Raw genomic sequence first — 18081 nt, forward strand, 5'->3', positions numbered from 1 at the left:
TGTTATTTTGAAATATATTTGCAACTTATTGACTAACAAATGAAATGATTATAATAAAGCTGTGTTTGTTCCTTTCTTTTAAAGCTGTTTTGGTAAACATCCCTTTGTGTTTATGTTTGATATTGAAAACATAAAATTTTGTACTTTCTTCTTCCTGAAATCTTGGGATTCAACAAATGAAAACAAAAAAGAATAGATATAATATCAGAAATATTTCTGTTTTATTTGTTAAGGAGAACCCATATAACAACAAAAATAAGAAATTGACATCAAAACAGCAGAAAACCTCAAACAGAATTTAACATTTAATATGTGTATGTAACATCTGTCCCCTTGCTCGACTGCCCGAGGAAAAACTAAAAAAAAAAAAGAAAAAAGAAATGATAACTAAAAAGGTATCTTTTCTTCACTTGAATGACAATATAGACATACTACGGCCTTAAAATATATCATCCCGTTGCTTTTATATGCAGTCTTATAACTCTATTTTTTATTTTTTACGGCAAAATGCCTTCTTCAAAGAAACCGATTTGACAATTAATAGATGTAACTAAAACAAATTTTGTGCAAAATCATTTTTTTCTCTGAATATCGCATTTTGCTGAAAAATGTAGGAAACAGAGTTAAAAGTATCATGTGATTTAATTTCCTCCGCGTAGGAGTTAAAATATTTTTAAAGGTAGTCAATTCTGACATTTTCGAAATATTTACTTATTTAATTCATGAAAATAATTCAATACAATGAATCTGAATTAAAAAGCACAGTATTGAAATAAATGCGAATTGATCAAGTTATAGTGATGGATAGATTGTTTTCTTTTAATATTGAAAATTTACACTTTTACAACTTCAAATGCATTTAAATAATATAGATCTATTAAAATTATTTAAATCAAAATAATTGAGAATATTTTTTCTAATTCAAATGTTTTAATTAAGTGTCCTTTATAAAAGAATGACATAGTGGCAGTTTTTCACACCTTAACACATTCTATGTCGTCTGCGTTTTCCAATATCCTTCTTTACCTATATGGTCTGCATAAGAGAAAACCCTTCTTTGTGTATGTGGTCTGCAGTCACTCTATCTGTATGTGGTCTGCGTTTTACCCTGTCCCCAGGATTAGTCTGTAATTTCGCATCTCACTTTTCACACTAGATTTCAGCAAAATGAAACAAAACATGGTTGATTATATTGTTTCTACGAAATTACCATCTTTCCACGGTTATTAATAAAACCCGAAATTATCGTTCTTGTCAATAGCAATTTCTTGTTGGCATTTTACAATCGTTTTGTTCATTTTCATTTCTTTGAGCTCATTAATAATTTATTACCCACATTCCCCAGCCACATACTTCCGCTAAGTTTCACCGGTTGTGTTGAACTTTCAGCTAATTTCAACAGCTGTTTGAACGAAAATGGTTGAAATAGGATCAGGGCCGATTAAGGAGAGCATAGATAACACGGTGTTTATTATACCTGGATTAATTATAGGATTTCTTGTCAGTAAGTATCGCCAAAATTTGAAACGAAATATTGCAACGTAGACACCCCCTGTCCCTGGACTTTAAGAATGCAGTAACTGCCACTCTGTAATATTTTTATTCTAGACCAAAAATATTTCTCATTCACTATTTTAAGTCTGGGCTAAAATGAAATATTGATTCTTATGGGGACAGGTACCCACAGAAAAGTGAATTTTTCGTCATTTTATAGTGTTATTTCTAGAGCTCAAAAAGGGCAGGGTGCTATCCGAAAGGGGCAGGGTGCTCTTTTAGACGTGAAAGTTACCATAGCAGTAGTTGCATTTCTAGATGTCTATAGTTAATATGTATTCCATTTATCTTTATTGCACACTTAAAAGAAAGATTTACAGTCGACTCGTTCCACAGTCAACTTACCCTGATTTGGTCATTTCGTCCCCCTCGGCGATTTCAAATTGGTCATTTCGGCCCCACTTTTTAAAAAGTATTTTTGAAAAAAAAATCTAAGTATGAAAAATTAAGTCGGTTTTTTCTTTCAAATATATTTCATGCTAAAAATATACATAAGTTTTCGTTTGTTTTAAGAACTTTTTACTTTAAAAATGATCGATTTAACAAGGAGGATTTTCGGGGGTTTTTTTTTCTCTTGTTTTTGTAAGTCTGCTATGTTGGAAAACATGATTGCTGTTTAAATGTCCGCATTTGATGCTGCTTATTTTCAAACTCTTGAATAAGTTTAAACGTTTTATTAAACTTTTTTTTATAACAAATAATTTCTTAACTCCAATCAACTGCACATTTAATTCTACTAGGGGCCAATTTTGACACATTTCATTCGGTCAATCAATAACTTCTCATGAAATTAAATACCATTAACACCTTTCAATAAGCCCAATCAACGACTTTTAATGTGATTAATAACCTTTTAATAACACCTTCCGTATGCAGGTATATGCTCATTCTACTTTTTTTAGAAACCACTGTCTCCCTACTTTTGAAGTATTTCTTTTTTTATTTTAATGACAAAAATGAATATAAAGCATGTTGGTTATTTTTAGTAAAACATATATGTGACAGATATTAGTTGTTTATTCATTCTTTATTGTATTTCTAATTAAAACTTTCGTTTATTATGACCAGGGGTAAGGATTTATTGCTCTCTCTTTTCTTACTATGATTTTAAAAAAGTTAATAAGATTTTCTATTATATTACATTTTTAATAGAAAGGGCATTGTATTTATTTTTTTTATATTTTATTTCACTCAGTTAATTGTCTTATATTTTCAGTATATTTCTTTTATTATTTTATCAAACCTAATTATTTAAAGTTAACTATTTCCAAAATAACTCTTTCAAAACTCACGATGATTTTAAATACAAGTTTTCAAAGTCAAAAATATCATAAAAAAGCAAAAATGCCTAAAATATTAAGGGGGGCAAAATTACCAAAAGGGGGACGAATTGTCTAAAAGGGGGATGAGTTGACCAAAATGGGGACGAGTTGAACAAATTTTATCATGAGGGGGATGAAATGACCAAATTGTGGACAAGTTGACTGGGGGACGAGTTGACTTGATACCAAAAGAAATGTCACAGAATAAATTGGTAAATCTTCCCAAAACCACTTACCAGTAACATAGTTTACACAGGCTTTTTATTTACTTTATAGTTTAGGTTAAACTATTCAAGCCTTTCTCTAAAAAATGTCACCAAGAATGTCAGCTTATTCATATGAATATGAAATAGTGGACGGCCTTAATATAAGCTTTATAGTCTTGAAACCAAGATCATGTTGTAAACAACATAGTAAAAGGCCTGTTTCAGGTCAATTTGTAAACTAATAATTATCAAAAGTCATGTTGTATTGATCAGGTCTTTCATCAATATTTCATTAACAGAAAAAGAGCTACTACAGCCAGGTTAAACTTTAATAAAACGCATATCCAAAATATACTATCCGGATACTGGTACACTTTCAGAATGCTGTCTGAAAGTAGTTTTTACTCAGTTTAAATTACATGTCCCACTAGGGTAAACCAGAGATAGTTCCTCAAATTTTGATGTTTCTCATCATAAAAAATACACCAACAGTCGGCTTTTTTGAAGGATATATGGAAAAATTGCATACGACATTGGGAGTAATAAGACTCGTGAACGGACATTCTAAACTTTCTTTTAATTTCGATATTCATTAAAATTTGTGCATTTTCTACTTGAAATCACAGTAGAATCAAAGTGCATTGATATATACTTGTTATTATACTAAACAACGGTCTAATTTAAATTTTGCACAAAGAAATCTAGGGCACTTTTCACATGCTCTGTAATCAGCTGGCCACTTGCGAACGCCTTTTTATGCCCCTGAAGGGAGGAATATAGTTTTTGAACCGTCTGTCGGTCTGTCCGCAATTTTCATGTCCGGTCCCAGGGGTGGCTCTGAATATTTCTAAGCTGTCGCCAACACTTTCGCCATTTGGCAAAAGTTGGAGCCAAAGAGGAGCCACTGGAGCCAACATTGGTGCCAGTGCCAAGAGATTTTACCTGAATTATAAACTACAAGAACGAAAACAAATACTAAAATTCAACTTCATTTATTTCAGTTCAATTTCAAAACTACAAAAGTAACAAAACAAATAGAATGAAAAGCAAAGTTTAAAGAACATTTTAGTAAAACGAGTGTCTTACAAATTTTTTTAATCATTTCTAAATAAAGTACAAACTGCGCTATAAAAAAAGTCCCCTTTAAATTTTCATCCGAAATTTTCGCGTCCGAAACTCGTAAATTGATCAGGTGTACGATCGAACGCCGTGGAAGTTTTCGTGCATGTTTCGATTTTTTTGCTTTAAAAATGCCCGATTCTTGCATCAACTTGTTCAGATTTATAGTTTTACTCGATTTATTTATTAATTTTTCGAAAACAAAACCAAACTTCTCAATATTTTTACAAATTACATGTATTTATACGGCTGTTCAGACGTCCGCGGAATTGGTTCCCGGGCAATTCATTTATAGAAATTGGCCGTGATTGAAATAAATTTGGAGGCAATTTTATAATAAAATCAAGAAATAACGTAAGACTGATACATTAAGATCATGCTGAAGAAGGTTTTAGTCTGCACTCGATAAAATTATCGGCTTTTCACGCCGATTGAAAATTTTTAAAATGGCGGCGGCTTGCAATATTGATAAATAACGCTACGATTGGTTGAAGTTTGACAGGCAAGTAGGCTGAGTTAACCAGGGATTTATCGATAATTGACATCGGTTTTACAATATTAATTAATTAAACAAACAGATTACAACTCGGCGATTCTGATACGCCCGCAGGCGATAATTAACTTCACAGCGACTAGGTAGGATGATCCTTGGTGTCATTAAAAAATTGTCTCGGCCCGATCTTTGCTTTGTTGTCGCCAGAAACTTTCGCCAACTGATCCAAACTAGCGCCAGAATTTGTAAATCGGCGCATTTGGCGCCATTGGCGACCGACAGCGCGACCCCTGGGTCCATATCTTTGTCATCAATGGATGGATTTTCAAATAACTTGGCATGAATGTGTACCACAGTAAGACGACATGTCGCAAGAGGCAAGAGGGCACATTTTAAGGGCAGCGTGGCGGCAGTAAAAAAGGGCAGGGCGGGGCTATTTTAAGACAATAAGGGAAGTTTTTGGCCATATGTATGTACTAAGTACATATGCAGTGTGCGACATTAACATTAAAGCAAATTCAAGTTGCCTGATTTTTTAAAAAAAAATTTCGGATGTGCACTGGCTAATCTTTTGACAATTTGAATCATGTCATAATGTGTGTTGAAAACACATACACACACGCCGATAACATAATTTAAGCTCTGCCTACTTCAGGTACTTGTGAGATTTTAGCGAGAAGTGTGAAAGTGAATCAAATGATCCGTTTCACAAATGGCAATTATTGTAATAGGCCAATCAGCGCATTGTTTTCTAAAGAAATTGTCAATTAACTATGCCATTAATTGGAATTATAGACACAAGTTTTTGGTATCCATGGTAAAGAACGACATGTAAAGTATTAACTTTGTAAAACTGACTGATGGATGAACTGATTTGAATATGTACTTCTAGGTTTGACACGGTTTACTTTCAGTTTGAGTTATTCGAATGAGAAACCTGTTCACACAAGTGGTGACTCTGTATTAATAATAAACCCCTTTTCATCCTGCATTCATATATTACACGTTATGGCACCAAAAAATTGTCGGGTTAGATTCAGCAGTCTTGAACAGAAATCTTTTTTTTTTTCAGAATTTTGTAATGAAACAATAATCCCTGCATGGGAAATGATGTAACTAGAAAATGAATGGTCATCGAATCACTTTAAAGCGTCAAGGTAGAAATACAAAAAATCGATGGAGTCTTCCAAATTCTCCCTAAAGTCTCCTCACTTCTCCCTAACTCCTAAAAAAAATGGACCTAGCGAGACCCCTGGTCAGTCTACTGTATAAAAAATCAAATCCGTTATATATTTATGCCAGGCCATTTCTTGTATACAAATCTTGATCTTGTTTCATGACTGTGTCTTTGACTTTCTGCACAATTTTGTGAACACTGTTTCAAATTTCGAAATCAATTCTGAAAAACTCATACAATATTCCAAATAATCTGAAATATATCAATATTCACCAGCCTACAGCAGTATGTTGAAAGAAATTAAATAAAACATTACAGTTAGAATGAAAGTCTTGTTCATTCTTGCGCGAAAATTGGTGGGGCTACGAAAAATTCTGTCGGGCTACAAAAAATTGAAAGTCCGTAGCCCCATTGGCTACAGTGTTAAAAAGTTAATGTCGCTCACTGGTACTACTTTCCACACTTATTAATACTGTTTTCATTCATTTCTAACTAATCAGTGCTCCAGCTAGGATTAAAAAAGGGCAGGGTGCTGGCAATGAAAAGGGCACCTCTTGGGGGATGGTGTGGGGGCATGCTCTCCCCCCATGTAAATTGTATTTGTAACTGGTGCATGCATTAGGTTCATTTTAACATATACTTTAGGCATGGAATTTTGCATACTTTTGGCATTATATTAGGCACACTTTAGGCATGGTATGAGGCATACTTTGTGCTTTGATAGGCTAGGTTTGTCATCTCTAATATACTAAGAATGCTGCTGCTCGTATTTTACTTCACAGTTCCAGTCATTAATTATCAACTTATTGATCTAACATTTCTTCAGGGCCGGATCCAGAAATTTTTGTTTTGTTATTGGATTCTGGGGGTCTTTCCTTGGAATTTCTTTTGAGATACAGGTATGAAATGGTATCCTCAAGTGCATTTATTGGTGGGTGTACTCCCCTCATACTAGGGGGTCATGGGGCTCTCCTGGAAATTTTTGAAATACAGGCATGAAATGATGGCCTCTGGTGCATTTTTAGGTCTAAATTTTGAGGTATTGCAGGGGTATGTTACTCCCCTCTTGATCGGGTGGTCAAGGGGTTCTCCCCCTTGAAAATTTTGAAATACAGGTATGAAATGGTGGCCTCTGGTTAGTAATGGTAACTATATTGCAGCAGTAACCTTCCATAGAGAAAGTATAATATAACTTGAAAGAAAGTTCATATCTAGTTATGTCAAACAACCTTTTATCAGGGGAATTTTCTTCTGAGAAAAGGAAAAAAACATTATTTTTTTATGAGGGGAATGGGTCCAATATGCGTCCCCAAAAAACGGACAAATGAGTGCCCTAGGCTGAGACGCTTTCCTACGAAGGTGAAGGCCCAAGGTTCGATTCCTGGCTTCTCCCATTGCGGTGTGTCCTTGTGCAAGCTTCTTTATCACGATTGCCCTAGTTGACTCATGTAAAATGGGTAGCAGTAAATTGCTGGGGGTAAGGTATAATCGGTTTTAACTGTTCTTAAAATAGGGTCACTCAAAAGCTCTACAGAGCTTATGTTCATTGTTTCTCAAAGGGACAGTAAATAAAATTTACCTTTTCCTCAAACCTTTACCTTTTTAAAGCGAGCCAAGGGAAAAAAGAAGCAAAAACTTAGAATTTAAATCAAACAGTTGAGAATTAATATAGTCGAAATAATTTGACATTAGATTGTTTTATATTTGTGATGAGCAATCTAACCTTAAAACTACGAAGGACCAAAATAACGGAGGATAAATCACAGTACAACATCATGAAAGTTATTGGTTTTATCGCTTGTGTCTTTAGCGTGTAGACATGGTAAATGTTAATTGTGTACTGTTAGGACATAGGTTTAAATCACCAGAAATTTCATATTTTTATGCCGTCGGCGTCTACTGATGCAGGAGGCATATAGTGATTGTCCTGTCCGTTCGTTTGTCCATCCGTATGAGGTTAACCAAATGGGAATGTTTCGTCTAGCATCAATACCCCTAACTAGAATGACTTTACACTTTGCAGATGTAACCCATGACCATTCCTCATCTTCAGACATCACTTGACCTTGACCTTGAACTTGACCTCGTTTTGGACTTAGGTTGCTTTGTATCGACAAGCATGCCACCAGGGGCATCAATCGTTTATTGAACGCAGCTACTTGTTGGAAATTATTTGATAATTTTTACATAAATTAATGAGGAATTGAATCTCCTTTTAATACTACATGTAAGTTTTATTTGACTTTATCTCTTATTTGCAACAAAATCAGCATATTTCAACCCAGATCGGCAGTGATGAAAATTTCATCGTAAATTTCTTCCACTATTTTGATCTTTCAAGTGTTAGGTGCGAGTGAAGATATTGACCTGTCACCATAAGAAAAATAACTCCATATTTCCTAGGATCGCATCAAATTAATTAGACCAAGAGTAATATTGATGGTATGATAGTGTATTTTATTAAAGAGGAATACACAACATTTGGCAACATTTCTTCTAAGAAAGAACCAGGTCACAAGGTTTCACCTCAGGTGAAACCTTAACAAGTTAACAAAAAAAAGTATCCAAATCATACTGCAAACAAAACAGATATAGCCATTTGAATACCATCTATGTACTAAAATGGCAGCCATTTTGGGCACAGTCACATCATCATTCATTCCCTCTTTTGGCATTACCCTATATGGAAAATCAGTGAATAACAACCAAGAGAAACATATTTTGTGGACCTTAGTATGTGTGTAAGAGCATATACCTTAAATTTAAGTTTCATGTTTAATTGTATTTAACATAATTTTGTCATAAATACAATATTTGGTAATGACCGTTTAAGGAAAGGATGGACCTTCAATGAAATCAATTTATAGAGCTGCTATTAATGAAATTATTTAAAACACGGTTTTCTAGAAGGAGTATAAATATTAAAAAATGTAAATAATGTCATGCTTAAGAGTGTAACGATATATATATCGAAATTCACTGTATCATGATAAGCGTATCGTAGGCATGTTTCACGATACAGAAACTATATAGTGAAAAGTAGAAAATTGAATGAAAACTTTCATACAATAAGTGTTAAAGATAGTAACTAAACAAATGTATCATTTATAACAGTTTCTTTAACTTTAAAGCAAAATTTCAAGTACTTTGAAGTCTTTCCAAGTGTACGAACATTGCTTTTTTTTTTTCATATTGTCACATGAATGTATTTATGGTACTCAGTTTGTATCATATGTACCATATTGTTGCATCTGTATCCCAAAATGTATTGTATTGTGAGACTAGCGTATCGTTACACCCCTAGTCGTGCTAATTTGTAACTACATTACTGATTTTAAAAAAAATTATTGACATTTTTGTTTCTGTTCTTTCAGTTTTCTTCACATATAAACTTGTTAAAAGTTTACGAGAGAAAGAACGACTGAAAGAAGAAAAGAAGAAGCTGAAACAGCAAAGGAAAGAAAAAGAAAATGCAAAAAAGATAAAGAAGAAATAGACATAAATAATGCGTTTGTGAATGTACATGTATTGTAACAAAGTTTATTTAGTATTTAAGACTAGCGTCTGTGAAAATTGTCAGGAGTTTTGCTGAAATGGTTATCTGTTAGTTTTGAACTTGGTGTAGAGACAAGATGAACGTGAGGGTAATGATGGCAATATCTAAAGGTGAAGGAAAATATTTTACAGTGATACACAAATTTATATAATAAAAAAAAGACTGGGAAGATAAGCTACCAGTACATGTCACAGGGGCATAGTCTTGCAGTAATGGTCGTCACAACATGCATTAATTAAAAATAAGACCGAAAAAAGCAAAATTGAAAATGTTTGAAAAAACTAATACTTGCCACTAACTCTTCAAAAGATGTCCAGACTAACAGATGAATTTGTGCCAATGACAGAAAAGAAATTTTGGAATGCAGCTTTGAATAATTTTGAAGCCATAAGTATTGAAGACGGAAATACAACTATAAATAATATATAATTGAGAATTTGCTGTTAGTTTTCAGGTTTTTATTATATTTTGTAATGGTTATGATCATTCCAGATTTTTTAGTGTCATAATATACATGTATATTTGCTTTGAACGTTGATGCGCATCTGTATTACTTCAGAATATAAAAAATTAAACACATGTTTTACATACATCTTACATTCTTAAAACTTGGTCTCCAAATTTATAATTCTGTACATGTTTGTAACAATATGGTTACCATTTGAGCCATTTGCCATGACTTTGTTGAAGTGGCTCAATTTTTTTTTAACATTTTTATTTTTGAATTGTACCAATTTCTGACTTGATAACATTTTTTATGCTTTAAAAGATGACATGTCTAAGACACAATCTGAGGCAGTGTAGGTCTTGTACCTGACCTGCTTTATGACGACTAATGTTCAGTAAATACCAGAAAACATTTCTCAGTTAAATGTCATTGAAAACACAGGTTTACAGTTTCAAAAGGGCTTTTCACGCTCAGTTGATGATGATTTTTAATATTATCAAGTCAATGTATGCTGACAGCTCATGTCTTTAAACAGCTTGCACATTAACAGTTGTCCGATTCATGTCTATGATTAGGTAAATTACTGTAAAATCATTTAATTTCGTGGGCATAAAATTTTGTGGTTTTGGTCAAAACTGCAATTTCATGGGAATAGAATTCGTGGAATTCAAATCTTGAACATAAAATGAATGGGAATTTTACTTGTTCGTTGGGATTAAATTTCGTGGATTGACTCAACCACGAAATCCACGAAAATTAGTCCCCCATGAATATTAATGTTTTCACAGTATACTAAACTTGGCTTCGTACGACTTTGGAAAGTTTAGTTTACAAGCTTTCCAATGATACATTTTCAATTCTGACCAGGTTTTCTAAGAAACTGTGCTATCTGTTTTCATACATGTATACTGCTTAACTCCCCTTTTGGTTATTATAATTAGCAGATGCACAGTCAGTGCAGGAGAAAGATTTTTTACAAAAGTATAGACAGTGAGATGTCAAAGTGCTATATGGAACTTTTAACCCTGATCATGCTAGACACGATTGATTTTGCCTTTGAGGCCAGTGTAGATGATAATTCATGATCTCTGCACTGTTCGCCATTCAGTCAGTATCCTTTCGGTAAGCAACCCTTTTAACAGTTAATGGTATTGTCCAAATTGAAAGATGGACACGTTCACTATAGAAATTTAGCAGGGTAAGGGTTAAAGGGAAATCACTTATTATCTGGTACTTGATATCAAGATAGGTAACTCTGCTTACCCCTTCACTTCAGATGCCTTCTATAGTCTTGAAACTGTAGACCTGTGTGTGTTATTGTTTTGCCTCAACATATTTGAGTATAATTGTAAAAGCTTTGAACTGATATTTTAGCCGCACAGTGAGAAAACCAACAGACCCGCATGGATCCAGACCAGCCTGCATATCCGAGCAGTCTGGTTAGGATCAGTGCTGTTTGCTAATGGTTTCTCTAATTGCAATAGGCTTTGAAATGGAACAGCATGGATCCTGACCAGACTGCGGATGTGCAGGCTGGTCTGGATCCATGCTGGTCGCAAATGCACTATGTTGGTTTTCTCATGGTGCGGCTCAATTATATGTAAAATTTCTTGCCAAAATGTAATTATTTTAATGCTCTTTATATCATTGCGTCAGATATATAGATCTAACATTGTATGTCCTACCAATATTATTTACTCGATAGATAATGCTAAAATCTGTTTTCATGCAAATATTTTGAATTCATTTAAAGATACTCTTCAGCATTCCATGCTTTATTTGCATAAAATTTACATAAACGTCGTAGTACATTGTATATGGTAATACTTGTTTAATGCCAGAGCATTAATTCTGTATGAAAAGTAAGAAACGTAAGGCATTAGTAATACGAGCCGCACCTTGAGAAAACCAGCATAGTGCATTTACAACCAGCATCAATCCAGACAAGCTGCACATCCACGCAGTTTGGTCAGGATCCATACTGTTCAGTTTCTCTAATTGCAGTAGGCTTTCAAGTTTGAGCTTTGAAAGCGAACAGCATGGATCCTGACCAGACTGGTCAGCATCCATGCTGGTCGCAAATGCACTGTTTGTTTTCTCATGGTGTGGCTCATTTGTTGTAAAGCTGTCATTGAAATACTGAAATATGGTGCTACATGTATACATCCACTGAAATGATAGATGTATAAATTATCAAAGAAGAAAAGCTTGTCAAAGGTTACTTAGCGATCGGAGAATATAAAATGGTTAACAACATTTTAGCTCATAAAATTACGCAGTTAAATAGCTCTTTCTGTTGCTGTGAATTTGAATTATTACGCAAAAGTATTTTTACCAATTATAAGTTTTCTTTTGCAGTTTACAGTAAAAGATGTTATACATTTCCAAACTGTCAAATCCTCATTTTCATACGTATTTTTTTACACTGGTTTAGTATAATAGAATACTGTATTGTTAGGTTTTAGAAAAGTTGGTCTGTGTTTGTCTTGTATACATTAATATTTTGATGCTGGACATCATGATTATGTAATGCTTTTTGTTATACCCCCGAAGGGAGGCGTATTAGTTTTCAACTGTCCATCCAATCGTTAGTTCGTTCATTCGTCACAACGTTAACTTTTTGCATGAAGGCACTTTACTCGCGAACCACTGCACCCAGGACCTTCAAAGGTCAAGGCGCTGTGGGGGCATTTGTCACCATTAGTGACAGCTCTTGTTAAAGACAAAAATGAAGTTGTTATGTTGAATGAAACCATCCTTCAAAGAAAAATTGTAATGATGAACAGTGTTTATGGTGTTAAATCCATAACAGGCATTATTTAATTAATAGGCCATTAACCCTTATCATGCTGGACACAATTGGTTCGGCCTTTTCGACCAATGCAGATCTTAATCAGACTGCACATCCATGCAGTCTGATCATGATGTGCACTGTTCACCATTCAAGTTATATATTTTATGTATACTCATTTAACAGTTAACGATACTGTCCAAATTGAAAGATGGACAAGTTCTTTACAAAAATTTAGCAGAGCAGGGGCTAAAGACAATAGGCAATTTACATTAATTTTTGTATTCTCCATATTATATTTCGGCATTCTCGGTTTTGATGAAAAATAATTTTCTGTTACCGCCAATGTAGGATGCCAAAATTGCATGTTAAGAATACGAAATTCAACGGAAATTGCTGATTGTCTGTATGGGTAGAGAATTTTAATAGGCAGAATACCTTAAAATTGTAACAGTATTTTGATATTGAGGGATCTGACCTTCAGTTTTCTAAATAATAACTGTGACTTATAAATAATTTTATGAAAAGCAGATCCTATGTTTAAAATATTAAATAATTGTAATTTGTACATAAGAAAGTGTTTTTCATTGGTCCATTTAACACAGCAACTCATTTGATATAGTTTAGGAGTAAGCACATGTTACACAAATGTTTTTTCTCCATCTTCCCATTTACTTTAAACATGTTAAAAGTAGAAAATTTCGTGGAGATTTAATTTTTCCTATATTCGCGAGGCCATACATCTCGCGAAAATTAATCCTCGTGTAAAGAGTCAACATTAGTATAAATCAAATTCAAGTAGAATACCATTTTTAAAACTTCACCAAACCTCACGAACATACTCAAAATTTCAAATTCACTTATTTGTGACACAGCGAAAATACATGCTTTTACAGTAACATAGACAAAGAGGTATCAGCAAAGCCTGAAAGTGATTTAATGTTTGTACTAGGGTGAATAATGCATGCAGTGTGTAAGGAAATTGAAAGAACTGATAAGTGCATTATCTATAATTTACTTCATGCATGCAGACAATGTTGACATGCCTTTCACACAACCTGACTTTTTGTTTGAAAGTGATCTATTGGAAAGAGCTTGAGGCGATTTTGGATTGTATTTTCTGAATGTAATGATCATATTTATTACAAAACAGTTCATATTTTACTTCCTCCTTGATTTTTTTTAATTGCCTGTAGCATATTTATAATTGATTACCGGAAGAGAGTTTTCATAAAAAAAATTTATGAATGACATGTTCAAAAAATGTTACTTGTTACAGTTGTCATGTGTAATCGTTATCAAACCCATGCAACCTAAATGTTTGATGCGCCTTTTTTACGACAAGATTTTTCATTGATTTCTTTTTTAATACCTTATGTAAAACATTATGATGAAATTTATTTATGATTTTTTTTCTGTTGTTAATTTTATCTAGTTTAGTTACCAAACCATGCACTGCATTTAATTTTAGCGAAATTTTTATCACTAAAAAAACATTGGCTATCTATAATTTCAGCACAGAGAAAAAATCTAAAAATAAAGTGATTGTAATACATGAAAATGCAACATTAATTTTGTTATATTTTCAGTTATAAGAGGATATGTATACTTCCAAAAAAAAAAAGAAATAAGTATCTCTTTGCATTAAGATTGTTTCTACATTTGTATAGAAATGATATTATTACATTGCTTAGAAAATTTAATATTTGAAATTATTAGTTGCAAAAACACCTTTATTTGATTAGCATAATGATATTCAAAGTGACATAGCAATAGGTTATTGTATTCAAAATTAAGGGTTTGGGGTTTGTCAGTTATCTGTGTGTTTTCATTTTATTTATTTCCTTGTTTTAGGCAATTTATTACTAGTTTCTATATCATTTTTGTGGTGTTTTTAACTGCTGAATAACGCTTACCATGTTGGACACGATTGATTCCGCCTTTGCAACCAGTGTAGATCATGATCAGCCTGCATATCCATGCAGTTTGATCATCCTCACTGTTCACCATTCAGTCCGTATCTTTTCGGTATGCACCCCTTTTAACAGTTAATGGTACTATCCAAATTTAAAGATGGACAAGTTCATTATAGAAATTTAGCAGGTTAAGGGTTAATTTAAATCTCAGTATTATTGACAGTGTAGTTGAATTTTTATTGTTTATTATCTTAGTTTTTAATAAATCAATACAGATATATTTTATAGCTAGAAAAAAATCCTTGTTAGAAAATTTAATGTTCTTTATGCAGTAAGTTTTTGTTAAATTTGAAGAGCAGGTGATGAACTTTGTGAACTAGTTTTATTGTTTTTGTAAATACCAATGAACAATTATTTATGATATGACTGTTTTGACATCAGGTTATAAACCCCACTTTCCCTGAAATAAATAACAAAGGGACTGTCTTTGAGTCACATGTTCTGGAAATCTTCAATTTTTTTCCGTCAGTGTATCTCCAGAACTGAAAAATTAATGAGCCACACCATTAGAAAACCAACATAATGTGTTTGTGACCAGCATGGATCCAGACCAGCCTGCGCATCCGCACAGTCTGGTCAGGATCCATGTTGTTCGCTTTCAAAACCTATTGCAATTAGAGAAACCATTAGGGAACAGCATGAATCCAGACCAGACTGCACGGATGTGCAGGCTGGTCTGGATCCATGCTGGTCGCAGACGCACTATGTTGGTTTTCTCATGGCGCGTCTCAAATGTATTTTCAAAAAATTACCAGTAAATGTCTTTTATATCAAACCAGAGTCAGGGTATACACAATCTTCTGGGATATCTCTAGTTTTTCAGCGAACTCAAAACTTTTTGTCATATATTTGGAGTCTAGCATTAAAGAACTGTCAATAGACCATTGCAAACAACTAGGTGGGTGGGAGTTTTAGGATTGCTGTCCAGAGGCCTTTTTATAATCCAAGATTCTGTTTTTCTTTTAAATCAAAATTATGTGTGTGTGTGTGTGTGTGTGTGTGTGTGTGTGTGTGTGTGTGTGTGATTAACTGCTGAGTATTTGATGCCCTCCCTCTGGCCCACCTCTGAAGAAGTGGGTATATTGTATAGCATGTCAATCTGGCTTTTGGTTCACAATCAGTTATTAGAGACTGCTTGGTCTCACAATGGTCAAACTTCACAGGATGATTCCCAGTGATAAGTAGATTACCCCACTCATATTTAGGGTCAAAGGTCAAGGTCCAAGACTTAGTGACCTTTAGACAGAAAAATGGTTTCTGCTCAGTAACTTATTAAGAACTTATATTCATGAAATGTCATAGGGTGATTGCCTGTGGTCATTAATGACCACTTATTATTTTGAGTCTCTAGGTCAAAGGTCAAGGACTGCTAAATCAAAAATTGCTTCAGCTCAATTATCAGGGGACCCTTTCTCTGTCAACTTTTGTAGGATGGTTGCCTGTAGTGTTAGACCCCTGATGTTTTAAAGGTTATTTGGTCAAAGGTCAATGTCATAGTGTACTAAATTACTACCCACTTGTCTGTTACAGGCTGTAATGGAGGGGTATATGTGTTTTACAAATAGCTCTTGTTACATATGCCATTTTATGTACTTTTAATTCTAGATAGATAAACTATAACAGGTATCTCTTAGATGTTGTTTTACAAAGTTCATAGTCTTCTTAAAATTATTCTAGGATAATTTGACCTTTGTCTATCCACAGACAAATTTTTTAAGGTTTTAAATAATAATATGATTTGCAGGTGTGTTTTCAATGTGTTTAGGCTTTTCCAGTGAAATGTTTATTGAAATCATACACATACTTTTATGCATACCAGTTCTGAATTCTTATCCACAGCCTTGTTGATTTTCATCATCGTTTTCAACATCAAAATGCATTTTGTCTGTAGGATTTCAGGGCCCGTCCTAGCCACTAATTGGCTGTAGCCAAAGCTGCTGTTAAAAATCATACAAAAATATGTTTAAAATTGCAAAATAGACCATCAAATTTGTAGCCAAATTGAAAAAATTGTAGCCAAAGTGGCATTTTATAAGCCATTGGCTACAATGGCTAAAGGCAGAGCAGGCCATGAGGATTTGTAACATAATCAAAGGTATTATATCAGGATGTGTTGTAAACTAGTCACTTTAACCCTTACCCTGCTAAATTTGTAAAATGAACTGGTCCTGCATTCAATTTGGGCAGTACCATTTATTATTGGAAGGGGTGTTAACTGAAAATTTACTGACTGAATAGCGAACAGTACAGACCATGATCTTGGTCTGTACTGGTCGCAAAGGCAAAATCACATGCCACTAGCAGGCTAAAGGTTAAAGCATTTACCATAATAAGATGTATAGCAATTTTAAGATCCCAAATCAAGTCATGTCACAAGTGTTTGCGTAATAACTTAAGGTGCTAGAATATGTTCCTCGTAAAAAAAAAAAAGAAGAAAAACGGTAAATTGCTGTTTTTGCAGAAACTGGTATTATCAGCTTACTGTGAAATTCTTGATATTCGTCGGGGATTTATTTTCAAAAACTTCCTGGTTGGATCTGTCTACAAGATCTAAACACAAAATTCATAGAATATTCTTGGCTTGGCTAAAAGTAGCTTTTTGAATGAAACCACAATTTTTTTATGCTCATGAATATGATTTTACTGTACATGTTTTTTAGCATAAATTCAAAATTAAAAGATAATTATTTGAAAAATATACAAGTTGTTTAAAATCATAAGTGCTTGAAATATTACATGAGTCGCGCCATGAGAAAACCAACATAGTGGCTTTGCGACCAGCATGGATCCAGACCAGCCTGTGCATCCACGCAGTCTGGTCAGGATCCATGCTGTTCGCTTTTAAAGCCTATTGCAATTAGATGAACTGTTAAGCGAACAGCATGGATCCTGACCAGGATGCACAGTCTGGTCTAGATCCATGCTGGTCACAAAGCCACTATGTTGGTTTTCTCATGGCACGGCTCATATTATATTTTCTCATTTTAGGACATGACTCTTTTCCCTTTCATTGAGATTTGTATGTTGTTGATAATTTTAGTGTATAAATTCAATCTGTTTCAGATATTGTTTCATATATCAATCATCGATGAAGTGTTAATAGTAATTATGTTGTGAAACTGTTCATGTATAAAGTTTTGTCTCAATAATGTATATATCAGAAACAGATAAATTATGACAATTAATAGAAATATTTAAAGACAGAATAACAGTATTTTGTTTTCATTTTTAGCTCACCTGAGCACATGGTGCTCAAAGATGAGCTTTTGTTATCGCCCTGTGTACGTCGTCAATAATTTGACTGTTAACACTCTAGAGGTCACAATTTTGGCCCAATCTTAATGAAACTTGGCCAGAATGTTACCCTCAATAAAATCTTGGACGAGTTCGATATTGGGTCATCTGGGATCAAAAACCAGGTCACCAGGTAATATAAAAG

At 33.7% G+C, this 18081-nt stretch overlaps 1 long non-coding RNA gene across 1 annotated transcript; it reads left to right on the forward strand.

Annotated features, from left to right (window-relative positions):
- The first annotated feature begins 1056 nt into the window (after positions 1-1056).
- On the forward strand, positions 1057-17853 carry LOC128551058 (uncharacterized). The gene is made up of 2 exons (XR_008368593.1): positions 1057-1504; positions 9246-17853. It is a non-coding gene; the product is annotated as an uncharacterized LOC128551058 (long non-coding RNA).
- Positions 17854-18081: the final 228 nt, after the last annotated feature.

Source organism: Mercenaria mercenaria, chromosome 19 (assembly GCF_021730395.1).
Source record: "Mercenaria mercenaria strain notata chromosome 19, MADL_Memer_1, whole genome shotgun sequence".
Lineage (NCBI taxonomy): Eukaryota > Metazoa > Mollusca > Bivalvia > Venerida > Veneridae > Mercenaria > Mercenaria mercenaria.